The following is a 17,473-nucleotide window of genomic DNA, read 5'->3' on the forward strand; positions in this document are numbered from 1 at the left end:
AAATAGTGAGCTCTGATGAGCTTAGCAAAAACCCAGCTGGACAAACTTGGGGGAGGGGGTTTCTTCAGAGTGGAACTGTTGTGAAGGGACAGCAAAGAAGAAGAGGCATTTTGGAAGACCACAAGCTCGTTGGCAGGTCAGAAACAACCTCTTCAAACTGACAGCGGGAATGGCAGCCATCTTTCAATAACTGCTCTGAAGCTGGGGCAACTGGACTAAGACTTGAGCAGGAGCAGTGTTTGGGTGAAGTGTTGGGGCCCGGAAAGACATTGGCCAATTTAAGGGTAAAAGAAAATTTAAAATTTGGATTCTAAAGAATCTTTAAAGATTAAAATAGTAGCTAATGGAGATTGGGAATACAGGAAAAGAAAAGTGGGATTGAAACTGTGGAAGCTCAAGAAAAAGTTTGGGTGAGTAAAAATGGAAGTAAAGAAGTTTTAAAAGAATAAAAAGAGAAGTCTTCAGAGAAGGGCAGCAAACATATCTAATAAATTAAATTATTATTATTTTTATATTTTTTCCCTCTTTGAATGGATTTAAAGCTTTTTGGTATTCTGGATGAGTAAAGAAATAGACTGTATGGGGAGTGGGGAGAGACATCTACTGGAGGAAAGTAAGTACAACACTCAGTAGAAAATACAGGAAACGAAGCACAGACAAAGGCTGACCTTGACTAAAATAAAGATAAGTGGATTGTTGTGAGGACTTTTAAGGGGGCGCCTAGTTCCTTTCCATTATCTGATTTAGGGTTTTTGTCAGCTGTGGAAGATATAAAACTTTTGAATTGATTTAGACTAAAATTGGGACTGGAAATTAAAATTGGAAAAATTGGAAGTTAACTAATTGTGATATAATATAACCGTTAATTGAAAGTGGAGTTTTGGATGTATGAAGAATTGTATTGGATGTTAAAAATGCATATGTAATATTAAAAGGTATTGTAGTGACTCTTCAACAGTCAATAAATGAGGCAGTCACTAAGCAAGGACTATCACTGTTTAATAGTACGGAGCTTATACATGATATCAAAAGCAGATAAGGAACTCTAGGTTATGATGCATCAAATCCAAAATCAGACCATAGGCAAAATTGGTAGTTTTTTGGGGAGACTGAGATAAAACTTTGTCTCCTGGTGTTAAAAGCACAAAATGATTCAAAATAAGAAATGAAGGATGCTGGTTTTGGGAATGCACTGGAATCGCTCCAGTGCTAAGAATATACCACATACCATTTCTTAACCCAGAGGAACACTGAATTAATGTTAAATCTGAATTAAAGCCTTGTGATATTGGATGGTCAGGTAAAAATAATGAACTGACGTCTAAATACAACTGGTTTTAGAACTAAAAGTTCACAGGACTCAATATTTTTGGAGAATACCCTCAGAAAGAGACATTTTTTTAAAAAAAGTAGATTCTAGAAAAGTAAAAAAAACCATTAGAGACTGAAACGAATCAAATGAGTAACATATATCCATGCAGAGAGCTACTGATGTACAAAACTATAAGTGCTGAGGAGGTTGTCTAGTTAATCATTTTTATAACTAAATAACTTGGTCTGAATCTAAGAATGTTTAGTAAGAGTCTTGGAAGAATAGTGGTGCATAAAATCTATTACAGATCAAGAGTGTTAACGTAGAACTCTTAAATAAGAAGAAAATACTGAATAACCAAGGAAACAGGCAGAAACTACTGGCAAGCATGCCTATTAAATGCCAAATGGCAGAAGATGTTTACACAGGACTTTGTTCCTGGCAAGAAATGTTATAAGGGTGTTGACAACACAGCATAATGTTCAGTTTGTGAATATCTTGAAATATGGTAAGATAGAACAAAAGCTTTGCAGGAGATCCAAAGCATGCCATTCTCCCTTCAAAGTCCAAGTAAATGTAATATCAAATGAAGAAGAAGCAAAAGGAATGTTTATCTGAGAAACAAACTTTGTGAATTTTATGGCTATCAAATAATTTTTCCAAAGTCTAGTGTTAAGTTTTATTATGCTAAGGTCTGTTAGGATACTGACAACAGATATCCACATTTGCAGCCCCAAATTCTACTTATAATCTTATAATTATAAAAAATTATAATTTTATAATTGTACTATACTGGTATCTGAGTGATATGGATGAAAGTTCCATAATGAAAGATCAAGATGAGCTACAAGATGAACATGAGTCTAAGGAGAAGGGCGGTATAAAATAAATTGAATGAATGAATGAATGAATGAATGAATGAATAAATAAATAAATTTCCCATTTCCCCTCAAAGAATAAAATATAAAATGAGCAGTTGAGAATCAATAAGGTCAACATTTTAAATAATAGGTGGAAGAAGTACAATTGAAGTATAAAGTTGATAGAAAGATGATTGAGAAATACCTACTTTGAACATATTTAAATACTAAAGGTATAAAATTAATTACCTCATTGGTCATAACAAAATGATTAATAAATAAGCATACTGAAAGCAATACAATCAATTACCATAAGTCAGCATAGATTTATCAAGGATTAGTTTTACAAACTAATTTTAATGTTTGATTGAGTAACTTCCTTAAAAGATTGTGAAAATGTTATAAACGTACTATAACCTGACTTAAGCAATACATTTCATAAAAAATCACATGGCATTCTGCTTACCAAGTTAATTAAATGTGAGCCAGATACCATGCCAATTAAATCTGGAATGAAAACCATACTCAGAGTACTTATAAATATAAAACAAGTGTACATAATGAAATTTAATAGAAGCAAGTGCAAATGCACTTTCCTTGGAAAACAAAAATGCACAGATACAGGTGGGGGAAATCTGGATTGGTAATAATGCATATGAAAAAGATATTGGAATAAAAAGTTACTGCATATTGAGCATGGCTAGTAGGGCTACAGAAAAAACTAACATGTTTTTAGTCTGCCTTAAAAACAAATCTCAGTATTATGTGAAATAATAGTTCCATTTTTGTATTTTACATGTTTTCTATTTTTGTGTCTTATGATTTATGTTATGATTTGTGATCTATGATTTACCACTTTGTTGTTTGTACACTAAGAGCTTATGCTCTGGAGAAAAATTCCTGTGAGTTCAATTACACTTGGCCAATAAAGAATACAGTGTTCCCTTGTTTTTCGCGGGTTCGAACTTCGCGAATAGCCTATACCACGGTTTTTCAAAAAATATTAATTAAAAAATACTTCGCGGTTTTTTTCCTATACCACGGTTTTTCCACCCAATGACATCATATGTCATCACCAAACTAATAATTTTTGCAAATAAATAACAAATAAAATAATTATTGTTAATAAATAATTATGTTTATAAATATCAGGATCACTAAGTGTCTTATTCAATGGTGAATACCAGTAATAATGGCGAGTAAATGGTTGTTAAGGGAATGGGAAATGGTAATTTAGGGGTTTAAAGTCTTAAGGGATGGCTTGTGATACTGTCCATAGCTAAAAATGGTGTATTTACTTCCGCATCTCTACTTCACGGAAATTCGACTTTCACGGGCGGTCGCGGAACGCATCCCCCGCAGAAATCGAGGGAACACTGTATATCTATTCTTATTTCTAATAGTTCCATTTATTGTACTTTGATCAGATCTTACCAGCATCTGATTCTAGGCACTATAAGTAGGATTCAGAGAAATTGGAACAACACATTCCACATTCCAAGATTGCACTATTTGGAACTTTGTCATGCCAGGTGATGCCAAGGAGACATTCGGAGACAGCGCATATGGAAGGTATTCAACTTTCTCTCCTGCCATGCTTAAAGGGTCCAAAACTTGCTGCAATACAAGAGTGTGCTCAGGATACAGGTTCTATAACCCTGGATCTTTGCCTGTTCTGTCAGCTTCTTATTAAGCCATTCTCTCTTTGTGAGTCTAGAGAATGTGGTGGCTGTTGTATCTTGAAATGGCTACCTTGTATTTCCTGTAGATAGTTTGTTCCGTCTTCCAGCGCTGTCTGAGCTAAAGCAGGAAGTCGCTCCTGATTGGCTCAGACGCGGCTGGCTCTTGCTTTGGCGGGAGCCGCAAATGTATAAAAGAAGCGGTTTCTCCAAGCAGAGTCAGTCGGTACTAGTTGAATTGTCACTTGCCTTGCTGAGCTGCTCCTTGTTCTCTGAGCTGAATAAAAGTACCGATTTGTTTGAACTCTGTCTGTGGGTCTACATCACTGGCGACGACGGACGGAAGAAACCTCGCGTGCAACATGAGCAACGTCCAGATCGGCCGGGCTCCAGAATTCTTCAACCCCGAAAAAACGTCCTGGGACGAATACCTGGCTACCTTCGAGATCTTCCTCGAGGCGGCAGGAATACAGGACGCCGATGCCGATCGCAGACGGGCTATTTTCTTAAATTACTGCGGCCCAGAAATCCATGGCCTTGCCCAGACTCTCACTGACCCGCAGACAGCAAGAACCGTCGCTTGGGACGTCCTACAAGCCAAGCTAGCGAGCCACTTCAAGCCGACCAAACCAGCCATGGTTTTTCGGCATCAGTTCTCCATGATGGCTCAGAAGGAAACAGAATCAATCAACCAGTTTACAACGCGACTTCAGACGGTACTTGCACAATGCAAGTTTAAAGACCCGGAAGCTCGCCTCACCGATGCCTTGGTTTTCGGCATGAGAAGCGCCACGGTGAGGAACAAACTCCTCACCAAAGACGAACCGACTCTACAAACCGTGATTAAACTAGCGCAAACCGCAGAAGCCGCCGACGCAGCGGCCAAGGAATTAAAAGAACACGGAAGGCGAGAACTCATCGCCAAGATTGACTCCGCGTCTCCCCGCGCCGAGGGATCAGACGACCTCAGCCAACCACTCACAACGTGGACAACTGCTTCCTGGTACAAGACCAGCCAAGACACCACAGAGCTACTCACCCCCCAGCCCCCTGCGCCGGCTGCCGAGGAAACCACCAGCGCCATCGATGCCCTTTCCGGGACGCCACATGCCACCGCTGCAACCGTCGAGGCCACATCGCCATCGCATGCAGAGCATCGGCACCAGAGGAAACATTCTCCACACCGCGCCACCAACGGCCACAAAACCAAACGCCCCAGCCGCGAGAAAACCGACCTTTCCGCTATTCGGGTCAACGGAACTACTCAGCCGCTAACCGCGACTACTCAAGAGGTAACACTCAATTTTCCGTGAATAACACAGCAACCAAAAAAGGGGGCAAAATTGTTATCTCGCTGTTACTTAACAACCAACCATGCTCGATGGAGCTTGATACAGGGTCTAGGTATACCATTATGCCATGGGAGAAGTTTAAACTGTACATGCCTAACCTGTCTAAATCTGATCTAAGGCAAACCTCTTTAGTAATCAGAGATTTTCAAGGGGGGGTAATCTCGGTCCTGGGAACAGCAAATGTACCTATTGTATTCAAGAATGTCAAATGTACCCTACCCATGCTCATTGTCACAGGGGCTAAGCACTCTCTCCTGGGTTTGGCTTGGATGGAACCTTTGGGGATTGAAATTTCTGGTGTTTGTACTGTAAACTGTGATAATATGCCTAACTTCGTGCAAGAGTTCCCTGAAGTGTTCAGCCCCACCTTGGGATCGTATAAGGGGCCCCCTATATCATTTTCTATTGACCCCAAGGTCCCACCAGTCCGGCTCAAACCTCGCAGGGTACCCCTCCCGCTTCTCCCCAAGCTAGACCTGCAGCTAGATAAACTTATAAGCCAAGGTATTTTGGTCCCTGTGGAACAAGGGCCATGGGAAACGCCCATAGTTACGCCTCTAAAGCCAGATGGTTCTTTAAGGGTTTGCGCTGACTATAAATCCACCCTTAATAAGGCTGTCCAACATCACCCCTACCCCATCCCGTACAACAACTCCTACACTCCCTGGGGGAAGGGAAAAGGTTTGCAAAAATCGACCTCGCGCAGGCTTACCAGCAGCTTCCGGTCGATGAACAAACAGCAAACGCACAAACGATTGTAACACACAGGGGGGCTTTCAAATGCACAAGGTTACAGTTTGGGGTAAGCATAGCCCCAGGGATATTCCAGAGTATTATGGAACGCCTATTGTCAGGGGTAAATGGGGCCATCCCATATTTTGATGACATCTTAATTGCAGGGGAAAACCAAGAACAAGTAAACAAAAGAATAAGGGAAGTACTTAAGAGGTTACAGGATAAAGGCTTAAGGATCAAGCCTGACAAATGTGTCTGGGGAACCAACAGTATAGAATTCCTGGGATATAAAGTGGACAAAGAAGGTATCCACCCCACAACAGAGAAACTGAGGGCCATTAGGGAAGCCCCAGAGCCACAAGATAAGAATGAACTACAGGCATTTTTAGGCCTCCTTAATTTTTATTCCATTTTTTTGAAGCAGAAGGCAACAGTAGCAGAGCCTCTACATCGTTTACTCCAGAAGGAAACCCGTTGGACCTGGGGGGAAACTGAACGTGAAGCCTTTTTCCAAATAAAGCAATTATTAACTTCTAAAAGTGTGGTAGTCCAGTACAGTACTTCACTACCCATTAGGCTCACGTGTGACGCTTCACCGTACGGCGTAGGAGGAGTCCTAGCTCACGTTCTGCCTAATAATACAGAGGCCCCAATCGCATTTTTTTCCAGAACCATGACCAGCACAGAGAGGAATTATAGCCAGTTAGATAAGGAGGCTCTAGCTTTAGTGGCAGGGGTGAAGAAATTTCACAATTACATTTTTGGAAGAAGTTTTGAATTGGTTACAGACCACAAGCCCTTACTAGGCCTGCTAGCCCCCAACAAGCCCACTCCGCCATTTATGTCTCCAAGACTGATCAGGTGGGCCCTTTTCCTCTCAGGGTACCAGTATGAACTCACCCACAAGGGGGGGAAGGAAATCAATCATGCAGATGGCCTCAGTAGGTGCCCCATAACAGACTTAGTGGAGGACCCTGCTCCTTCCACAGATGTATTAATGATAGAGCTCGAGGATAACCCACTAACCACGGCCAAAGAGGTAGCTGCACACACGCAGCAAGATCAAATCCTTAAACAAGTGGTCAACTGTGTACTTAAGGGATGGCAAAATGACTCTGTGAAACCTGAATTGTGTGATTTCAAAACCAAAAGACTTGAGTGTAAAGGGTTACCTGCTGTGGGGAGATAGAGTGATCATCCCCAAAAGCCTAAGGGTAAAGGTACTCAAAATGTTACATGTGGGCCATCCTGGGATTGTCAGGATGAAGAGCCTAGCAAGAGGGCATTTATGGTGGCCAGGTTTGGATGCTGATATTGAAAACTGGGTATCAAAGTGTGACCCATGCCAAGAATCACGGCCCAATCCCCCCAAAACAACTCCAGCAGAGTGGGAGCAGCCTGCTGGGCCTTGGTCAAGAATCCACATTGACTTTGCTGGTCCAGTGGGATCCCAGTATTTCCTAATAGTGGTTGATGCGTTCTCCAAATGGGTGGAAATAATAGCAATGAACAACATAACCACAAGTGCCACCATCAAGGTATTGAGTAGACTGTTTGCCACCCATGGTTGCCCGGATATCTTAGTGTCTGACAATGGGCCACAGCTAACAGCCAGGCAATTCGAATTATTCCTGGACGGCCTAGGGGTCAGGCATGCCCTCATCTCGCCTTACTCGCCATGGGCTAATGGCTTGGCAGAACGTTACGTTCGTGTGGCAAAGGAGGCATTGCGCAGGTCAGGCCCTGGGGATGTACAACAAAACTTGGACCAATTCTTGCTCACCCAACACATCACCCCTAACTCTCACACACATGTAAGCCCTGCAGAGTTATTAATGGGAAGAAAATTAAGGTCACCACTAGATAGGCTGAACCCAAGATTCTGTGTTAATAATCAAATGTTTGTAAAACCTGAAAGAGAAATGTACTTGGGACAAAATGTATATGTAAAAAATTTTGATGGAGGTGTAAACTGGATGAAGGGAATTGTTGTTAAACAAAATGCACTAAAGACTTATATGGTAAAACTAGAGGATGGTCGACTGTGGAAACGACACATCGACCACATTCGGAAACGAACAGAAAATCCTTTGCCACAAACCGCTGACATGGACTCTCCCCCTTCAACAGACTTTAACACATTGCCCGAATTAAGAGACACACAAAGGAACTTATCGGGCCAGGGAGAGCCATCCAGCGACGCCGAGCCATCCTCCTCCTCCGAGGTCCTCGTTGGGCCCGCCAGGCCAAGTCCACCGCACCGGGAGAACAACGGCGAGCCATCCTCCACAGTCGGTGTCGAAGGAGAAATTGAACTGCGCAGGTCAGAGCGAGCTTCACGGATACCCACCGATTGGACGACTTTGTCACATGGCTATCGTGATGGATGTGTCCAACTATGAGGGGAGGGGTGTTGTATCTTGAAATGGCTACCTTGTATTTCCTGTAGATAGTTTGTTCCGTCTTCCAGCGCTGTCTGAGCTAAAGCAGGAAGTCGCTCCTGATTGGCTCAGACGCGGCTGGCTCTTGCTTTGGCGGGAGCCGCAAATGTATAAAAGAAGCGGTTTCTCCAAGCAGAGTCAGTCGGTACTAGCTGAATTGTCACTTGCCTTGCTGAGCTGCTCCTTGTTCTCTGAGCTGAATAAAAGTACCGATTTGTTTGAACTCTGTCTGTGGGTCTACATCAGTGGCCACTTTATCAATACGTTTATTCAGCTCAGTATCTAAAGAGAGAGTGTCACCGATAGTTGAGCCAAGATACACGGAGTCATAGATGACCTCCAATCTTGTGCAAAGATTGTAATATGGGGAGGTGAACCATTGCAGTTGTTAAATTATTAACATCCTTCTTATAACTTTGCTTTTCAGAAGGTTGCAAAAGGTGATCATATCATAAATATAAACCAGATGCCAAGTATCTTAATTTTGATCACATGACCATGGGGAATGCTGGGTGAAAAACTGTCAGAAGTCACTTTTTTCAATGCCACTGAAACTTTAACCTGTCACTAAATGAACTGTTGTAAACTGGGGACTACTTATATTGCCAAATAAAGGGGGTCTTGCAAATAGATATTGGAAGTGTTATTTTCCTTTGAAACATGCCAACTTTCCAATTTTTGATTACCGGTAGTTTATTTAATTAGTTGAGGCAGAGCAGAAATCTGGTAGGCACCAAGACCAGAGTGTGTCACATTGGAAAGCCCAAATTTGGGAACACAAAGTTTTTATATTTAAGATATGCATAGTAACAGAATCCCTTAGTTAAGTTCTAATACGGGGTTCCCAACCCCTAATTCCTTAGGAACAGCCTTGCACAGCTGGAGGTGAGTGAGTGGGTGAAACCAAAATTATGCGGTTCATGGAAAAACTGTCTTCCATGAAATCAGTCTCTAGTACCAAAATGTTTGGAGACCACTATTCTAATGCATTTTGAAGCCAAATGAACACTCCCCTCCCAAAAGCCCCCAACTCTTTCAAACCTGCATCTCTAATTTGATTCTGACTATATTATTTGTAAGAAAAAAGAATAGAAAACCCCCATTTTCTTAAGCAGTTCTTTTAACATACTGTTTCATGGGTTCCATCTGTAGCAATATAAATCCAAGCCACATTATTTAAAGAAATTCATCTTCTCCATGATTGGCTGGAGGTTTTTGCTGCTTCTGAGCTGCTTAATCCAGCATTGCTTTGACCAGAACAAAAGTTTCTGATTTTAATGCCAAATGTTTATCAATAATTAGTAAGACGACTGCTAAAAATTTCTAAAAGATGACTACAATGACAAACCTCTGCAAACATTTTTGAGAGGAAACCTCACCAAAAAATAGTTTTGATTTTAGAGTTTTAAATGTGTGGGGAAAATCAGCGCTATCTGACAGGCAAATTGTAGTGCTCCAAACTGTTGTACAGCAATAGGGAAAAAAACACTAGGAAATTCGGTGCCTAACAATAGTTATTATTCTGGTACTTACACTTGCTCTTTTCATCACAATACAGAAAGCCATTTCAAGTAGCTAATTTTGTTTTCTTTTAAATGTAATCATTTTCTTGTTGGGATCAAGCAACACAAACACATTTATTCTCTTACCCATACTGAGTCCCTTAAGAATCAAGCAATCGTTTCTTAGTTTCTTAGCTATAATGGCAAGGAGTTTGGTAAAATGTAAGTCTTATCTCCTGAGTTTTAATTGCCTATGTCCAAGGGAACATTTTAGTCTTCCACTGATGGCATCATTGTCTACTGCCATGGAAATAGCTAATACTACAAACAACCACCTCACCTCTCTGGAAAATAGAGAGACTGTGTAGCATGGAAATGACAGCTGGGATAAATCAATCTTCAGGTATAATAAACATTTATAACACTTACCTAAACACACACATACTCTACATGCAGACATACACACACCAGTAATTCTGGGGGTCACCGTGGGACAAGAAAGGCTCCCTTAAATGTCAATTTGTCAATTTGTCTTCTCCCACTCTTATTTTAGTTGCAACTTTTATTTAACTTCCAAATTTCCTCTCAGCTTTTTAAGATGGGTCAACAACAGTTGCTACTCCAGCGTCATCAGCCTACATCTCAACTGACTTTCCTCAATATTCTTTATTTGACTAATGCTGTATGTTCATAATTCTTTCAATTCTTTTCACTGCAAATATACCTATGTTGTGTCTTTCCACACAATTGCCAGGGCGGGGGATCAACAATCTCAAAATAGTGGGTGAAATTGGATGATAGAGGGTGAAATTGGATGATCAAAATCCTGCCTTTTCCTTATGTGAATCACACAGGTGTAAAAAGGGGCAGGTCATGTTTAAGATATTGTCAATGCTCTGTGGGTGGCTCTTGAACTCAATAAGCTAAGATTAAATAATCATAGAACCAATATGGAATAAGTGCTTAATATCAGATTAAAACCGGAAGAGTCAATTTTAAATTCCTATTTATCCATGAAGCTCTCAATATGATCTTAGAGTTAGGATTAATTAGGCTAACTGGAGGGAGAATGGAAACCCACACCCATTTCTTTTTGCTCCTTGAAAAAAAAAATTATGATAGCAATGTTAATTTAAACAACAAATAATGCAAAATTAAATAAGTGATGGATTTTCTGAAACACATGTATATGACAGCTTGTATGTATACACACATATTTAACATGCTCTAACACAGGCTTAAAAATACCTATTAACTTTTACCAGGGCAAATGCTGTACGTATTTCAAAACACTACACAGGTAGACTAAGCCTTTTCAATGTTGTTTTCTTAACAAGCTCATAATCCCAGCTGTTCTGTTTATAAATGGATTTCTAAATTTTTGTATAAATTCTAAGGAGTATAAATATTAAAATTCTATGGTGATTACATGTACTGTATTTTATAGCTATGTATCTATAGTTGATTAAATAAAAGAGGGAGGTGCTGAAAAAAGTTCAGGGTACAAACAAAAATTCTATTTTAACACCTTTCACTGATCCATTCTGCATTTGGATTTAAATTGAATCCAGGGTAGACATATATTAGCATAGATGCCTGCAAGGCAGAAGCATTGTGCAGCAAATATGATAGGCAATTTCTTCCAAATTTTCCACTGTAATTAAACTCAAGAGGAAAAGAAAAAAAAATAAACTGACCTTCAAGATTCAGAAACAGAAGTGGAATAGGAGAGATATAGGAAAATTAATAGGCCCAATGAAAGGGACTATGGAAATTTGGAAAAAATGGCAAGGGAAAATAGGATTATATAAATCTAAACTGTCATCGCTTTATGTAATAAATAGAGAAAACGAAATTAACTTAAACAGGGTTATAGGAGAGTTGAAGGGAAGAGGGATAACTAAGATTGAACAGTTATACGAGAAGGATGGCAGGCCAAGTAGAAATCGCATAGAATGGTGGTTAGGTAAGGGAAGGTGGCTACAAATAAATGCAATATGTAAATATCTAAATGAAAGGGAGAATAAAGAAGTATTATGGCGGGAGGAGACAGGGTTAGAGAAAATAATAAGAGAAAAAAGTGAGGGGATAAAGGCGCAAGCAACTAATATATACAAACTGCTAGTACAGTCAGATGGGGACACGATTGATGGATTGACTAAATGGTGGCAAAATGAGATATAAGTAGAGGTACAAGAAATGGAAAATATAGTAGAAGATATAAGGAAAATTAAAAATACAAGAATTAGGGAAATGAGAAGGAAAATATTACATAAGTGGTATTTTACTCCCGTTCAATTTGCACATTTTCAGCAGAATGTTAGGGGGAATTGTTGGCATGGTTGTCAAGATAAAGGAGTGTTTATGCATATGTTTTGGGAATGCCCGATAGTGCAGGAATTTTGGCAAAAAGTGAAAGAGGATATCAATGGAATGTTAAATATACAATGGACAATCACTAAGGAAATGGCAGTATTAGTAAAAAGCAATGCGATGGGAGAATTTAGAGAAATAAAAAAAGCAGCAATAGAAAGTGCTCAGGCAGTAATAGTTTTGGGTTGGAAGGATGCGACAAAATGGACAATGCAAAATTGGTATAGGTACATGGTGGATCATATTCAATTTGAAATTATGGAAAAAAGGATAAATTTGGATAATGAAACTGATTTGGGACAGCTGATTGGACGGTGGGACAAGGTAAGACGATATATGACGAGCAGAATCCGAGACCAAGCTACAAGAAATAAACTAGAATCACTCTATAATATGTAGACAGATATATTGCTCTTGGGTTAAGTGGATTAAAAAAGAAATACCCCCAATTTGGTGGTGGGGAATGTGTGTATGTCGGGGTGATGGGCACAATTCACATTTCACTATGCACTGTTTTATGTTGTATGATTTTAAATTGTTAAAAATCAATAAATAAAATTAAAAAAAAAAAAAAAGATTCAGAAACAGATCTCAGTATCTTGCATAATAATTTCAACAATACAGGATGCTCAACATTTTCATAACTGACAAAAATACACTAAATATGCCAAGTTACTACATCGAACGACTTCTAATTATAAGCTTTTAAAAACCATGGACTAGGACTAAAATCAACTATATTTTGAAGTATCGTTCACACGTATTGTGTTCAAGAAAAAAGCCTGTACAAAATTCTGTACAATATATGTCTTGTATAACTGGCAAAAACACAGTGAATTAACACTGTGAATTAATTCATAATCAAGAGAACAGTAACTCAATGCTTTACGGAAAATTTACTAATGTGTTTTACATCTGAATTGTGATCAAGTTCTGGAAGGTAACTTTAGGCATGTGAAACAACATGAAAAATGGCACTCCATTCTGGGACAAAGGGATGAAAAAGTCTACACTTATCATGGGGTATGGAGGAACATAGGCAGAGATAAAATCCATGCGGTTAAAAAGATTATTTTCTCCCTATCAATGTTAAGGCACTTTTCCAACTTTAGGAGACACAGCCTAGAAATTAGATTTCTTTGAAATCAGTGAAAAGATTTGAAACCAATCAGTGAAAGGATTTAAAATCATTGAAAGGATTTGGCCAAAGGAAGAATATTTAAAACAATTTTTTTCATAAAATTTGTAGACAATTTACAGAGTGAAACAAATCAGCAATAAAGTACAGTGGTACCTCTACTTAAGAATGCCTCTACTTAAGAATTTTTCTAAATAAGAACCGGGTGTTCAAGCTTTTTTGCCTCTACCTAAGAACCATTTTCTACTTAAGAACCCGAGCCCCAAAAAATTTCCCAGGAAATTTGAGAGCTGCATGAAGGCCCGGCCAGTTTCCTGCCATTCCCTCTTTAATCCCAGCCATCTTGGGCTTTTCTAGGCTGCCAGAGGAGCCTTTTGGTGGCGCTTAAGGAGACTTTGGCAGTCCAGAGAGAATGAAGCATTTTCTTTCTCTGGGCGCTTGGAGAGGGAATAAACCTCTGCCAGCGCCCCGAGAAAAGAAACACTCCCTTCGCTCTGGGCAGCGACGGTCCTCCTCCTCTTCCTCCTCCTCCCACCCATATTCCGAGCTTTTATTTCTTTCCTAATGGGTTTGCAGACATTATTTCCTTTTACATTGATTCCTGTGGGAAAAATTGCTTCTACTTACAAACTTTTCTACTTAAAGGAGCGTTTTCCTTTCTCTGGGCGCTGCCTCAAAGTTCCTCTTCTTTTTTTTTAAGCCTTAAAGTTTTGGATTTTTTGGATTCCCCTCACCTCACTTTCTTCTTTCAGCAACGACTGTCCTCCTCCTCTTCTTCCTCCTCCTCCCACCCAAATTCCAAGCTTTTTTTCCCCTAATGCATTTGCACGCATTATTTGCTTTTACATTGATTCCTGTCGGAAATATTGCTTCTACTTAAGAACATTTCTACTTAAGAATCTGGTCATGGAACGAATTAAGATCTTAAGTAAAGGTACCACTGTATCTGGTTGTTGAAATCAAATTTGACAAGAAATTGGAAGAGGCAGTGAGGGCCTACAGGGCGGAACCTATTGAATATTCTGCTGGCTTCAGATGCCGGTTTATTTATTTTTAGGAAGGTTGAATGGTGGATGAAAGTTAACAAATATTAATATATCTAGGACTATCTACTAATTTACAACAATGAGCTCAAGAGATTTACATAACTGTCAGTTAAATTAGATCTAATGCTTAATATGTGGTTTGACTATGTGTGATTCCTTTCACTTTGAACAAATAGCAGATGGAATGAAGGCTGAACCAAATCCAAATTGCAACATGGATCTAAAGGCCTTCCATTTCTCTAATTCTTTAGTCCTAATCTAATTTATACCCTGCCCTTCCACTATTTAGGGGGAAAAGTGTAAAACATGACATCAGGTTTAGTCTGACTCTACATCTGTCTTTCTATTCAACATATTATAAGGGCTCATTTGTTGTACACTATTCAGTACAAAGGTATAAATCTCGCACAATTTGCAAAGCTCTAAGAAAAGTCAGATTGTTAGAAGCACCCACATCAGTAGAAGCACTCACATCACACACAGTGCTGTATTTAGCTCTATTAAAAGTTATTGTTAAATCTAACTTGAGAAAGATGAAGAATATATTTTGGTTTTTTCTAAGCCTAAGGTATGTTCAGGATTAATATTGTTGTATTAAAAAGAAACACATTCAATAGTGTGTGCTTCAATAGAAGATGAAGAAAAATCTGTTGTCGAAGGAAGGAAGGAAGGAAGGAAGGAAGGAAGGAAGGAAGGAAGGAGGTACTTGTAATTATTGAGTACATTTACTCAAAAATGAATCAGAAAGAGGGTCTTGCATTTATAAATCAGAAAATAAGAAATTAATGCTTTGGTGATATAGAGTACTGCACTATTCATCACAATTATGATGATTCTAACCATAAAGAGAAGATTTGCTGAGCTAATGCTTTTTCTTTTCTCGGCTCAGGTAAGTGTTTTTAATACTTATTCTTCTGCTTATTATCAACATACTATAAACATTAACAAACTATTCTTAGTGGCATTCATATATCTTCCCATGAAACTATATTGGTGTTGGGCTTATAGATTTTTCTTCATTCTATTGTGTATTCTGCTCCTAAACAGTGGTGAGCAATATAAAGAAATTTGGGGTCTCTTTGGGTTTATCACTCTCAAGACTCATAGCAGAAACTGTAATAGAGCATGTAGAAACTAAAGCACTTCTACACATGCAACTAAAAGTGTGGATCAGATATCTAGATGATACCTTTGTCATAATAAAAAAGAGTTAAAGAAGATACATAAAACAACATCTTCAAAGGAATAAAATTCACAAGAGGAAAAAACAACACGACTCTATCCTTCCTGAATAGCAACAATACTCTTCCTGGATATCCTCATCAGCAAAGGGAACAATGGCAAATTAAGATTGCAAACCTACTGAAAACAATCCCCACTAAGCAAGTGCTCTATTACTAAAGTAACAACCCAACCTTCCATAAAAGGAGATATTTAAGAAAATTATTCAGACAAGCACAAATGCACTGTAGCAATCTAAAACATCAGAAAAAGTTTATGTGAAAAACCGTGTTTTCCCAATCAAATGTACGTGACCCACTAGAGCGGGCACACATACAACATTAGGAGTCCCCTCTCCCAAAGTAGTACTTATAGTGAGACCAAGAATAAGGGCCTTCTCCACAATGACTGCCTCTCTATAGAACATCATCCCTGCAGATATAAGATTGGCCCCCAATTTGACACACTTATTCATCCATCCATCCATCCACAATTAAGTTCAGAGAGCACCAAAAACTCATAAGAAATTTGAATTAATTTGTCAGAGTGCTTTAAGACTTGCAGTGCTAGCATTTTTGTTGAATGTACAAATTTTGAGAGTGGAAGTCAAGCTGTATTTTCTTACTGAGTTAATCTGTTGCATAATAAGACTTTCTGAGTGTTAATCAGATATTCAATAATATATAATAAAAATAAAACATTTGTTAAATCCTTAAGGAAATAAGAAATTCAGGCAAATTTTCCCTGATTCAATGGGAAGGAAATAAGAGAGGGGAAGTAAAGAATCAAATTTTACATTGCCCCAAAGTTTCAACAACTTTAAAGAGCAAGTGTCACTGTATATCTCAAGCATATTTAAAAATAAATGTTCCCAAAATAAATATTATTTTTAATGAAATCATAAACATATTGATTTAATTCTATACTTTGTGTTAAGAGATGAAAATTCCTGATCTGAAAATCTAGGACTGAATTACAAAGTTGAAATGCACAACAGATGTTTAGAGATGTTTTTGATGTATGTTTCTTCATGGATTTCTTAAAGTAGTGCATAATAGTTTGCAATCTGTTACTATTTACATTGGTATTTTAGTCTTACAACAGGTATCTTGCATCTCATATTCACACTATATTCATTTAGATTTTTAGATTTATGAGATTTTTGATTTTTTTAAAATTTAGATTTATGAGCCTTGCTGGCGCAGTGGTTAGAGTGCAGTACTGCAAGCTGCTTCTGCTGACTGTAGTTCACCAGTTCAAATCTCACCAGGCCTTCCATCCTTCTGAGGTGGGGAAAATGAGTACCCAGATTGTTGGGGGTCAATATGCTGACTCTGTAAATCGCTTAGAGAGGGCTGCAAAGCACTGTAAAGCAGTATATAAGTCTAAGTGCTATTGCTATTTTCTTTCTTATCCTACAGATGAGACTGTTTTTAACATAAAGGGGATTTTAAATATTTAATGATTGCAACGATTTGTGGAGAAACAAAGATATCCAAGGTTCTACTTTCTAGCCAGTTATTGCTTTTTCAGTTCTACTTTATCATGGCACAAAAGCATAATTAAAATGCTCACAATCAATAGATCTGACAATTTCTGACCACCCTTAATACAGAAATCTGCACTCTGCACACCAAGACAACTAGACACAAGAACATTTTTTCCCAAATGTCATCAATCTGCTAAACAAATATTTCCCTCAACACTGGCAAACTATTTACTAAGTCTGCACTACTATTACTAGTAGTTTTTTTCTCATCATTCCTATCAACCCATTTCCTCCCACTTATGCCTGTATGACTGTAAATTGTTGC

General features: G+C 38.7%; 1 protein-coding gene across 3 annotated transcripts in view; it reads right to left on the reverse strand.

The window, feature by feature from the left end:
- The window catches only part of RBKS (ribokinase), a 77,636-nt gene that overhangs the window by 59,369 nt on the left and 794 nt on the right, over positions 1-17,473 (reverse strand). The window lies entirely within an intron of this gene.

Source organism: Erythrolamprus reginae, chromosome 1 (genome assembly GCF_031021105.1).
Source record: "Erythrolamprus reginae isolate rEryReg1 chromosome 1, rEryReg1.hap1, whole genome shotgun sequence".
Classification (NCBI taxonomy): Eukaryota; Metazoa; Chordata; class Lepidosauria; order Squamata; family Dipsadidae; genus Erythrolamprus; species Erythrolamprus reginae.